This window comes from Tursiops truncatus, chromosome 9, assembly GCF_011762595.2.
Source record: "Tursiops truncatus isolate mTurTru1 chromosome 9, mTurTru1.mat.Y, whole genome shotgun sequence".
Classification (NCBI taxonomy): Eukaryota; Metazoa; Chordata; class Mammalia; order Artiodactyla; family Delphinidae; genus Tursiops; species Tursiops truncatus.
In genome coordinates, this window is record NC_047042.1 from 67,244,814 (window position 1) to 67,257,956 (window position 13,143).

The 13,143-nt window shown below is 37.5% G+C and overlaps 1 long non-coding RNA gene across 2 annotated transcripts in view; it reads right to left on the bottom strand.

Moving 5' to 3' along the window:
- The window catches only part of LOC141279560 (uncharacterized), an 80,702-nt gene extending 75,092 nt beyond the window's left edge, over nt 1–5,610 (bottom strand). For both annotated transcript variants that reach the window (XR_012334039.1, XR_012334038.1), the window contains exon 1: nt 5,452–5,610. This is a non-coding gene — a long non-coding RNA (uncharacterized lncRNA). The remainder of the gene's footprint in view (nt 1–5,451) is intronic.
- Between the last annotated feature and the right edge of the window lie 7,533 nt (nt 5,611–13,143).

Here is a 13,143-nt window from a genome sequence, read left to right on the forward strand (position 1 = left end):
AGGTCCCATTTGTTTATTTTTGTTTTTCTTTCCATTTCTCTAGGAGGTAGGTCAAAAAAGATCTTGCTGTGATTTATGTCATAGAATATTCTGCCTTTGTTTTCCTCTAAGAGTTTTATAGTAAATGGCCTTACATTTAGGTCTTTAATCCATTTTGAGTTTATTTTTGTGTGTGGTGTTAGGGAGTGTTCTAATTTCATTCTTTTACATGCAGCTGTCCAGTTTTCCCAGCACCACTTATTGAAGAGGCTGTCTTTTCTCCATTGTATATTTTTGCCTCCTTTTTCAAAGATAAGACAACCATATGTGCGTGGGTTTATATTTGGGGTTTCTGTCCTGTTCCATTGATCTATATTTCTGTTTTTGTGCCAGTACTATACTGTCTTGATTACTGTAGATTTTTAGTATAGTCTGAAGTCAGGGAGCCTGATTCCTCCAGCTCCGTTTTTCTTTCTCAAGATGGCTTTGGCTATTCGGGGTCTTTTGTTTTTCCATAGGAATTGTGGGTTTTTTTGTTGCAATTCTGTGAAAAATGACATTGGTAGTTTGATAAGGATTGCATTGAATCTGTAAATTGCTTTGGGTAGTATAGTCATTTTCACAATGTTGATTCTTCCAATCCAAGAGTGTGGTATATCTCTCCATCTGTTGCTGTCATCTTTAATTTCGATCATCAGTGTCTTATGGTTTTCTGCATACAGGTGTTATGTCTCCTTAGGTAGGTTTATTCCCAGGTATTTTATTCTTTTTGTTGCAACGGGAAATGGGAGTGTTTCTGTAATTTCTCTTTCAGATTTTTCATCATCAGTGTATAGGAATGCAAGAGATTTCTGGGCATTAATTATTTATCCTGCTACTCTACCTAATTCATTGATTAGCCCTCATGGTTTTCTGGTGGTATCTTTAGGATTCTCTATGTATAGTATCATGTCATCTGCAAACAGTGACACTTTTACTTCTTCTTTTCCAGTTTAGATTCCTTTTATTTCTTTTTCTTTTCTGATTGCTGTGGCTAAAGCTTCCAAAATTATGTTGGATAATAGTGGTGAGTGGACAACCTTGTCTTATTCCTGAACTTACAGGAAATGGTTTCAGATTTTCACCATTGAGAATGATGTTGGCTGTGGGTTTGTCATATATGGCCTTTATTATGTTGAGGTAAGTTCACTTGATGCCTACTTTCTGGAGAGCTGTTATCATAAATGGGTGTTGAATTTTGTCAAAACCTTTTTCTGCATCTATTGAGATGATCATACGGTTTTTCTCCTTCAAGTTGTTAATATGGTTTATCACATTGATTTATTTGTGTATATTGAAGAATCCTTGCATTCCTGGGATAAACCCGACTTGATCATGGTGTATGATCCTTTTAATGTGCTGTTGGATTCTGTTTGCTAGTATTTTGTTGAGGATATTTGCATCTAGGTTCATCAGAGTTATTGGCCTGTAGTTTTCTTTTTCTGTGATATCTCTTTCTGATTTTGGTATCAGGGTGATGGTGGCCTCGTAGAATGAGTTGCAGAGTGTTCCAATCTCTGCTATATTTTGTAAGAGTTTGAGAAGGGTAGGTGTTAGCTCTTCCCTAAATGTCTGATAGAATTCGCCTGTGAAGCCATCTGGTCCTGGGCTTTTGTTTGTTGGAAGATTTTTAATCACACTCTCAATTTCAGTGCTGCAATTGGTCTGTTTATATTTTCTATTTCTTACTGGTTCAATGTTAGAAGGTTGTGCTTTTCTAAGAATTTGTCCATTTCTTCCAGGTTGTCCATTTTATTGGCATACAATTGCTTGTAGTAATCTCTCATGATCCTTTGTATTTCTGCACTGTCATTTGTTACTTCTCGTCTTTCATTTCTAATTCTGTTGATTTGAGTCTTCTCCCTTTTTTTCTTGATGAGTCTGGCTAATGGTTTATCAATTTTGTTTATCTTCTCAAAGAACCAGCTTTTAGTTTTATTGATCTTTGCTATAGTTTCCTTCATTTCTTTTTCACTTATTTCTGATCTTATCTTTATGATTTCTTTCCTTCTGCTAACTTTGGGTTTTTTTGTTCTTTCTCTAATTGCTTTAGGTGTAAGGGTAGGTTGTTTATTTGAGATGTTTCTTGTTTCTTGAGGTAGGATTGTATTGCTATAAACCTCCCTCTTAGAACTGATTTTGCTGCATCCCATAGTTTTTGGGTCATCGTGTTTTCATTGTCATTTGTTTCTAGGTATTTTTTGATTTCCTCTTTGATTTCTTCAGTGATCTCTTGGTTATTTAGTAATGTACTGTTTAGCCTCCATTTGTTTGTATTTTTTACAGTTATTTTCCTGTAATTGATATCTAGTCTCATAGCATTGTAGTTGGAAAAGTTACCTCATATGATTTCAGTTTTATTAAATTTACCAAGGCTTGAATTGTGACCCAAGATATGATCTATCCTGGAGAATGTTCCATGAGCACTTGACTAGAATGTGTATTCTGTTGTTTATGGATGGAATGTCCTATAAATATCAATTAAGTCTATCCTGTTTAATGTGTCATTTAAAGCTTGTGTTTCCTTATTTATTTTCATTTTGGATTATCTGTCCATTGGTGAAAGTGGGTGTTAAAATCCGCTACTCTTATTATTGTATTTGCTTTCGATTTCCCCTTTTATGGATGTTAGCATTTGCCTTGTGTATTGCAGTGCTCCTACGTTGGGTACATAAATATTTACAATTGTTATATCTTCTTCTTGGATTGATCTCTAGATCATTATATACTGTCCTTTGTCTTTCATAATAGTCTTTATTTTAAAGTCTATTTTGTCTGATATGAGAATTGCTACTCCAGGTTTCTTTTGATTTCCATTTGCATGGAATATCTTTATCCATCCCCTCACTTTCATTCTGTATGTGTCCCTAGGTCTGAAGTGGGTCTCTTGTAGACAGCCTATAGATGGGTCTTGTTTTTGTATCCATTCAGCCAGTCTGTGTCTTTTGTTTTGAACATTTAATCCATTTACATTTAAGGTCATTATTGATATGTATGTTCCTATTACCATTTTCTTAATTGTTCTGGGTTTATTTTTGTAGGTCTTTTCCTTCTCTTGTGTTTCCTGCCTAGAGAAGTTCGTTTAGCATTTGCTGTAAAGCTGGTTTGATAGTGCTGAATTCTCTTAAGTTTTGCTTATCTGTAAAGGTTTTAATTTCTCCGTCAAATCTGAATGAGATCCTTGCTGGGTAGGGTAATCTTTTTTGTAGGGTTTTCCCTTTCATCACTTTATATATGTTCTGCTACTCCCTTCTGGCTTGCAGAGTTTCTGCTGAGAAATTAGCTGTTCACCTCATGGGGATTTCCTTATATGTTATTTGTTGCTCTTCCCTTGCTACTTTTAATATTTTTTCTTTGTATTTAATTTTCATAGTTTGATTAATATGTGTCTCACTGTGTTCCTCTTTGGGTTGATCCTTTATGGTACTCTCTGTGCTTCCTGGAATGGATTGACTATATCCTTTCCCATGTTAGGGAAGTTTTCAACTATAATGTCTTCAAATATTTTCTCAGACCCTTTCTTTTTCTATTCTTCTTCTGGGACCCCTATAATTTGAATGTTGGTGTGTTTAATGTAGTCCCAGTGGTATCTGAGACTGTCCTTAATTCTTTTCATTCTTTTTTCTTTATTCTGCTCTGTGGTAGTTATTTCCACGATTTTATCTTCCAGGTCACTTATCTGTTCTTCTGCCTCAGTTATTTTGCTATTGATTCCTTCTAGAGTCTTTTTAATTTCAGTAATTGTGTTGTTCATCACTGTTTGTTTGCTCTTTAATTCTTCTAGATTCTTGTTAAACGTTTCCTGTATTTTCTCCATTCTGTGTCCAAGATTTTGGATCATCTTTACTGTCATTACTCTGAATTCTTTTTCAGGTATATTGCCTATTTTGTCTTCATTTATTTGGTATTGTAGGTTTTTACCTTTCTCCTTCAATTGTAACGTAGTTTTTTGTCGTTTTTTTTTTTTTTTTTAATGGGTGGTGCTGGATTCCTGTCTTACTCGTTGTTTGGCCTGAGAGGTCCAGCTGTGACGTTTGCAGGCAGTTGGATACAGCTGGGTCTTGGTGCTGAGATGAGGACTTCTGGGGGCCCTCACTCCAGTTGCCATTCCCTGGTGTCTGAGGTTCTCTGTTAGCCCAGCGGTTTGGACTTGGAGCTCCCACCACAGGAGCTTGGGCCCTACCTCCCTGCTGGGAACCAAGGTCCTGCAAGCTTCGTTTTGTGGTTAAAAAAAAAAAAAAGGAGGAAAGAAAATAAAATGGAGCAGTAAAATACTGAAGAATAAAAAACAAAATAAAATTGGAAAGATAAAAAATATATTAGGAAAAATAAAACTGTAATTGGAAAAAGTGCAACAAAGTAAAATAAAACCACAACTGAAAAAGGAAAAAAAAAGGAATGAGGGAACAAGCCAAAAGGAGAGATCACTAACAAAGTATAAAGAATAAAATAAAATTAGAAAAATAAAAGATTAATTAGGAAAAATGAAAATATAAAAGTATCAACAACAATGAATCAAGAAGGTAAAACAGAACCCCAATCTGAAAGAGGAAAAAGGAAAAGAAAAAGAAAGAAAAAAAATCCTTGGCTATGGGGCCGGAGTTTAGGTGGGGGTGGAACTTAGGCAGGGGTGGGGTTTATGGTGGTGTGGGACCTAGGCGGGTGGGGTGGTGACATTTGAACGTGGTGCGGGGCCTTTTCTCAGGACCTGCACAGAATGGGAGAGGCAGCACATGGAAAGGAGGGCCTCTAGAGTGTTGGGTTCCAGAGTTTGGAGGTAGGACCATGAGTGACGGTGCGTGGGTGGGGTTTAGGCCCAGTGCGTTGGAGGGAGTCTCCGAATGTAGAGGTAGGGCCCTAGGTGGAGATGTAGGGGAGGTGCTTGGGCTCTAAGCTGCAGGAGGGAGGCTCCGAGGGCAGAGGATTAGGCCTGGGAGCCCAACAGCCTTCCCTGTGCCTAAGTGGACAGGGAAAGCACTGGCCCTGTTCCCTTCTGTTCCTTTGCAGCCCTCCCCCACTGTATCCCCCAGGGTCTTCCCCATCGCCGCTGGACCCCTAACCGTGGGTGGGTCCCTCTGAGTGTGGGAACTCCTTCCCTTCTGCAGTCATTCCTCAGGGGTCCTGGTCCCAGAGGTCCAGCCTTTACTTTTGCTCCCCCTTCCATCCCTCCCACTCCCTCAGGACCCGAGTGGGTGGAGGGGGCCTAGATGGTCAGAGGATCAGGCCTGGGATCTCTACAGGTTCCTGGGAGTCCAAATGGGCAGGAGAAACCTGGCCATGCTCCCTTTTGATCCTCTGCCCTCCCAATGGCTCCCCAATTTCCCCCTTTGGGCGTGGGGTCCCTTCCCTTCCCCCAGCTGCCCCTCAGGGATGCCAGTCCCATCCCACCTCCACTTCTCCTCCCCCTCACTTCCCCCATGCCCCTCGTCCTACCCCATCGCTGGGGTTCCTCCTGTCCCCTTAGGTGTCCATGGTCCCCCACCGGTGCCTGGTAGGTGCCATTGTTGTGAGGAGACGCAAATTCCACGTCCTCCTAGTATGCCGTCTTGACTCAGCCTTTTCTTCTCTCATTTTTAAAATGTTGAAAACTTTCAAACCTGTAGAAAAATTGGAAGAACAATGCAATGGGTCCGTATATGCCCCTCATTTATATTCAAGAATTTAAACATTTTTGTAGAATACTTTAACCTGATATATTTCCACATATATTTCCTAAAAATAATTACATCCTCCTACATAGCCAGAATATGTCTATCACCATTGTCATTATATTGATGGTTGTGGGAGTGGGTGTAGAATTAGTCTCATTTTTCTATTCTACAAAAAAGATACCTCACTAAAGAAATAAGTGGTGCTTGGTGCTTTACATTTAATTAAAATAAAAAATATAACAGGAAATTCAGGTTTCTTCACTCAATGAATATTTTGGAGTGATCTTTTCTCTGGACATAAGATTTGAGAAGATTTTTCCAGGTGATTTTGGATGCGCAGGCTCAGTGGCCATGGCTCACGGGCCCAGCCGCTCCGCGGCATGTGGGATCTTCCCAGACCGTGGCACGAACCCACGTCCCCTGCATTAGCAGGTGGACTCTTAACCACTGCACCACCAGGGAAGCCCTTCTAGGTGATTTTGATACTCATATTTAGTTTTGAAAAGTGAAAACTGTATTTTCCTCTGAAAAGTGAAAACTGTATTTTCCTCTTCATTTATTTCCAGCTTCATTAAGGTATGATTGACAAATAAAAATTGTATATATTTAAGGTGCACAATGTGATGATTTGATATACATTGTGAAATGATTACCATAATTAAGCTAAAAACATATAGGATTACATCAAACTAAAAAGTTTCTGGGGCTTCCCTGGTGGTGCAGTGGTTAAGAGTCCACCTGCTGATGCAGGGGACGTGGGTTCGTGCTGCAGTCTGGGAAGATCCCACGTGCCGCGGAGTGGCTGGGCCCGTGAGCCATGGCCTCTGAGCCTGCATGTCCGGAGCCTGTGCTCCACAATGGGAGAGGCCACAGCAGTGAGAGGCCCGCGTACCTCAAAAAAAAAAAAAAAAGTTTCTGCAGAGCAAAGGAAGCAATCAACAAAATGATAAAGTAATCAGTGGAATGGGAGAAAATACTTGCAATGCAGTATTTTTCTAGTTGTGATTCTCAGATGGCTACAGGGCTCACAGCAACCTGGGCAGAAAGCTTTTTCTCTCCAAGGCTCAGGGATCGTCAATGGAATGATCATAGACAGAAGAGGTTGAAAGATCCCTAGAGGATTCTAATAGTTAGAAGTTGACAAGGTGAGAAGGAACCTACCAAGGCTACTGAGTAGGAATTGTTAGTGAACTATAGGGATACCAAGAGATAGTCAATCCCCAGGAGGCAAGTGAATAAAATATATAAGGGTGGGAGTGGAAAGCAATATCAAATGTTGTTGAAAGGTCAAGTTAAATGAAGGCTGTGAATTGTCTTTGGCATATTGGAGGTCTCTGGTGACCTTAACACAAAAAGTTCTAGTTGAGTGGTAGGGGTCAAAGCTTGAATGGATTTGGTTTCAAAGGGAATCAGAAAGGAAGAAATAGAGACAGAGACTGTGGACAACTCTTTTGAGGAGTTGTTTTATAAAAGGAGAAGGGATTGAAGAGAGTGAGTAGAGTACAAGGGGGCATGTGTCAATGGAAAGAGTTGTCAGGTGGGAGAAATTACAGCGTATTTATATGCTGATGGGAATGCTGCGGAGAAAGGAAAAATTGGTAATGTAGAGAGGGGGGTCAATTACAAGAGTGATTTCCTTGACTATGTAGAAGGGCTTGGATCTAATACAAAGTGGACAAAAGAGAATTCTTATAGATACATTTTTAAAGTAATTTGTACTGTAGTCTGAATATATTTTCAGATTTATCTTCCTAGTCATGGATTCAATTTTCTGAAATGGAAAGCTGCATTTTAATTAGTTTATCAGACAGTCAGGAAGCAGAATACATGGATACAGGTACACATAGGCTGTTAGACATGGTTATGGCAGACTGATGAAGTCCTCTTCTTATTCCTTATATATTCTCATTAAATTGGAAGCAAAATCATTAGTTCAGGGAGAGCATTAGGAGAAGGTGTAAAAGTGGAGAGGGTATGAAGTAATCTTCGAAGAAGGTGAATAGATGAATTAGATAAATATACTGGGAGAGGGATAGAGACATGCTTGTGGTTTTGAGTCTGGGCAGCGTTTTTATCTATGACATCGCCCAGAGAGAGTAAAGCTCTGTATAAAGACCACAGAAACTGCAACAATATGAGAAAATTGGTGAGAAGTATTTTGTTCTTTCAAAAAGGAGGAATGGGGTTCAAAAAGGATGATCTGAGGGGAAAATATGTATGCTTACGGCTCCCATTCTCCTTGAAGAAGTAATGTTTCACCCAAAATAGAGGATATATGTTTTGTGAGAAGACTGAAAAGAGTAGAACTAGAGGCCTGCATTGGAGAATGTCAGTGGGACCTCACGTCTTGTCAGCCCTTGGATGCTATGTTCGGATATGAAACCTCTTACTAGGGTCCTCAGGTTCTTTGTATGTACTCCCATCTCGCTAGTGGGTGGATCTGGACTCTTTGCAGCTGAGGATTGGATACCACCCTGTTAGTAGGACTGATTAAAGACTTGCTAATCTTGTGATTTAAAGTATATAAAGTAATGAAAAACTTACTGTACCTTTAACTTAAATGTCAATAAGATCAAACTAATGTAAAAGCCCAAATTGAATCTCTGTCATCGTGTAAACTATTTAACATAACACATTCCTCCTGAATTTGATATATTTTCCCGGGTGAATTTGATACCCTTCCCATTTTGCCCTGCTAGGTGAAAGTTTCCATTCTATAATCTTTCCAACTGTCAATATACTAGAATGGTTCGTAATGTTGTCTTTCCTATTTGAAGATCAAAAATTAAGTAATCAGCTGATTTTGAGACTGAAATGCATATGAAATTTGTTATCAAATTTTGGAGATAGAGACCTTAACCTTTGAAAGAGAGGCATGATAGTCTTGACTCAAAGAAGAGCTAACTCAGAGACAGTCCTTTAAGCTATACTAGGAATCCTTCACTATAGGAATCTCTATTAATTAACCTATGTTAGTTAAGGGAGACGTGGTTGTGTTAACAGACTTCAACATCTCAATGACTTTACAGAATAGAAATGTGTTTCTTGCTCACTTAATAGTCCAGGGAAAATGTTTCAGTTGTGTTGGGCTTTTTTCAGATAGTCACTCAGGGACCCAGACATTTTCCATCATGTGCTTCTGTTACCCTTAAGGTCTTATAATCATAAGCCTCCCACCGGAAGACATGGGAAGAGGCTGGAGGAGCCCATGAAAGGTTTTATGCGCCAGATACATTAATCATTTTTAATCATAATTTGAGTTGGCAAGAACTCAGAAACATGGTCATAACTAACTGCAGGGGAACCTGGAGAACATAACTTAGTGGTATTTCTAGGAAAAAGAGGTAAATGATTTTGGTGAACTGCTTAAAGCTTCTGCCATACGAATGAAGGAAAGAGTGACGGTGGCAAAATAAGGACATTGCTGAGGATTTTGTTTATTGGAAGTCGGTTGTAAGAGAGATGCTCGAGAGATTTCTGACTTTTAAAATATAAATTTTTAAGAGCTTTATTCTCATGTGTTTAAGAAGGAAAACTGGTAGTGTAGGAAGGCAGCTCTTGGTGAGAAATTTATAGTTTGGATCACTTTCACTTCTTAAATTTAGCAGGAGAGGAGAGAATTTAAAAGATAACAAGAAATCAAAACTCAAATTGGAGAAATGGGTGTCTCCAAATTTTTTTTAATTGAGGTATAATTGACATATAGCATTATATTGGTATCAGGTATGCAACATGATGACTCAGTATTTCCATGTATTATGAAATGATCAACACAGTAAGTTAACATCCACCACCATACATAGTTATAATTTTTTTCTTGTGATAAGAACTTTTAAGATCTATTCTCTGAAACAACTTTTATATATGCCATACAGTATCATTAGCTGTAGTCACCATGCTGTACATTGCATCTCCATGACTTATAACTGAAAGTTTGTACTTTTGACACCCTGTATCCATTTTACACCTCACCACTGCCTGCCTGCCCCTACCTCTGGCAACTGCCAATCTGTTCTCTGAATCTATGAGCTTGTTTTTTCCTTTTTTTCTTTCTTTTTTTTTTTTTTTTTGGTTTTCACATATAAGTGAAATCATACAATATTTGTCTTTTCCTGTCTGAATTATTTCACTTAGTATAATGTCCTCAAGGTTTATGTTGCCATAAATGACAAGATTTCCTTTTTCAAAATGGTTGAATAATATTCCATTGGATATATATATACCACATTTTCTCTATCCATCTGTTAGTGGATACTTAGGTTGTATCCAAGTCTTGGCTATTGTAATAATACTGCAATAAAAATAGGGGTGCCTATATCTTTTTGAGTTAGTATTTTTGTTTCCTTCAGATTAAATACCCAGAAGCAGAATTGCTGGATCATATGGTAGTTGTAATTTTCTGAGGAATGTACATATTGTTTTCCATAGCGGCTGCACCAATTTACATTCCCACCAACAGTGCATAAGAGTTCCCTTTTTTCTGCATCCTTGCCTACATTTATTTCTTTTCTTTTTGGTAGACATTTTAACTGGAGGTAGGTGATATCTCATTGTGGTTTTGATTTTCATTTCCCTGATGATTGTGATGTTGAGCCCCTTTATATGTGCTTGTACCTGTTGTTCATCTGTATGTCTTCTTTGGAAAAATGTCTATTCAGAGCCTTTGCCCATTTTTTAATTGGATATTTTTGCTGTTGAGTTTTTAAAAAAATATATTCTGGATATTAAGCCCTTATCAGATATATGATTTGCAAATATTTTCTCCCATTCGGTAGGTTGACTTTCTCTTTTGTTGATGGTTTCCTTTGCTGTGCAGAGCTTTTAGTTTGATGTAGTCCCACTTGTTTATTTTTCCTTTGTTTGCCTTTGCTTTTGGTGTCAAATCCAAAAAATCATCACCAAGACCAGTGTCAAGGAACTTACCACCTATGTTTTCTTTTAATGGTTTCAGATATTACATTTAAGTTTTTAATCCATGTTGAGGCAACTTTTGTGTATGGTGTAAGATGGTGGTCCAGTTTCATTCTTTTGCGTGTGGCTGTCCAGTTTTCCCAACACCATTTATTGAAAAACTGTCCTGGAAACTATTGTATATTCTTAGCTCCTTTAGTCATAAACTAATTGACCATATATGTATGGGTTTATTTTTGGGCTGTCTATTCTGTTCCATTGATCTATGTGTCTTTTTTATGCTGGTACCATACTGTTTTGATTACTATAGCTTTGATATATAGTTTGAAGTCAAGAAGGATGATAGCTCAAGCTTTGTACTTTCTCAAGATTGCTTTTGAATATTCAGGGTCTTTTGTGGTTCTTTATAAATTTTAGGATTTTTTGATCTATTTCTGTGAAAAATGCCATTGAAAGTTTGATAGGAGCAATGTTCTAATCTCATTTTTTTACATGTAACTGTCCAGTTTTTCCAGTACCACCTATTGAAGAGACTGTCTTTTCTCCATTGATTAACTGACCATAAGTGAATAGGTTTATTTCTGGGATTTCTATTATGTTCCACTGATCTATGTGTCTCTTTTTGTGCCAGTATTGTACTGTTTTGATGACTGTAGTTTTGAGTATAGTGTGAAGTCAGGAAGTGTGAAACCTCCAGCTTTGTTCTTTTTTCTCAAGGTTGCTTTGGCAATTCAGGCTCTTTTATGGTTCCATATGAATTTTGGGACTATTTGTTCTAGTTCTGTGAAAAATGCCATGCATCTTTTGATAGGGATTGCATTAAATCTATAGATTGCTTTGGGTAGTATAGACATTTTAACGATATTAATGTTTCCAATCCATAAGCACTGGATATCTTTCTATTTATTTGTGTCTTCATCAGTTTTTCCCATCAATGTCTTATAATTTTCAGTGTGTCTTATGTCTCAAGTTAGTATCTTGTAGGAAGCCTATAGATGGGTCTTTTTTTTTTAAATCCATTCAGCCACTCTATGGACTAAATTCTCCAATCAAAAGACATTTACATTTAAAATAATTATTGATAGGTTTGTACTTATTCCCATTTTGTTAATTGTTTTCTGGATGTTTCATAGTTCCTCTGTGTCTTTCTTCTTCTCTTGCTCTCTTCCTTTGTGACTTGATGATTTTCTGTAGTGGTGTGCTTAGTTTCTTTTCTATTTTCCTTTTATGTATCTAGGTTTTTGCTTTGTGGTTATCATGAGGTTTACATAAAACAAGTTAAGTTTGAATGCAATCTACAGCTTTTTATATTTTTATTCCCCCCCATGTTTTATAGTTTTGATGTCACATTTTACATCTTGTTATCTTGTGTATCCTTTAACTAATTGTTGTAGCTATAGTTATTTTTATTACCATTGTCTTTTAACCTTCATACTAGCTTTATAAGTGATTCAGCCACCACCTTAACATTATTCTGAATTTTACTATATATTTAACTTCTCCCATGAGATTTATACTTTCATATGTTTTCCTGTTACTAATTAGCACCATTTCATTTCAGCTTAAAGAAGTCTCCTTAACTTTTCTTGTGATAATGAACTCCTTTATCTTTTGCTTGTCTGGAAAACTCTTTACCTCTCCTTCGACAACTTTGCCAGGTGGAGTATTCTTGATTGGAAGTTGTTTTTGTTTTTGTTTTTGTTTTTTCTTTCAGCATTTTGAGTATACTGTGTCACTCCCTTCTAGCCTACAAAGTTTCTGCTGAAAAATCTGCTGATGATCTTATGGGGGTTGCCTTGTGCATAACATAAGTTATTTGTCTCTTGCTGCTTCGATTCTCTTCTTGTCTTTAACTTTTGACAGTTTAATTATAATGTGTCTTGATGTGGGTCTATTTGAGTTCATCTTTTTTGGAACTTTCTGGGTTTTCTCGATCTGGATATCTGTTTCCTTCCCCAGGTTAGGAAAGTTTTCAGGCATTATTCAAATGAGTTTTCTCCTCTCTCTTCTCCTTCTGGGACCCTTATAATGAAAATGTTGGTCTTCTTGATGTTGTCCCATAAGCCCCTTCAACTATCTCTACTTTTTTTCATTCTTTATTCTTTTTGCTGCTCCTATTGTGTGAGTTCCACCACTCTGTCTTCAATTCCATTGATCCTTTCTTTTGTTTTATCTAGTCTGCTGTTAAATCCCTCTAGTGTATTTTTCAGTTCAGTTATTATATTCTTCAGCTCTGTGACTTCTCTTTGGCACTTTTGTATATTTTCTATCTTTTTGTTGAAGTTCTCACTGGGTTCATTCTTTCTTCTCCCAAGTTTGGTGACCATCTTTATTACCACTATTTTGAAATTTTTTTCAGGTAAATCACTCATCTGTTTCATTATTGACTTTTTCTGAGGTTTTATCTTGTTCTTTCATTTGGAATATATTCCTATTTCTTCATTTTCCTCGACTCTCTGTGTCGGTTTCTATGCACTAAATAAAACAACCATCTCTCCCAGTCTTAAAGGAGTGGCCTTGTGTAGGAGATGGAACTTATTGTTCTACTCTGCCTTAGCTCTTG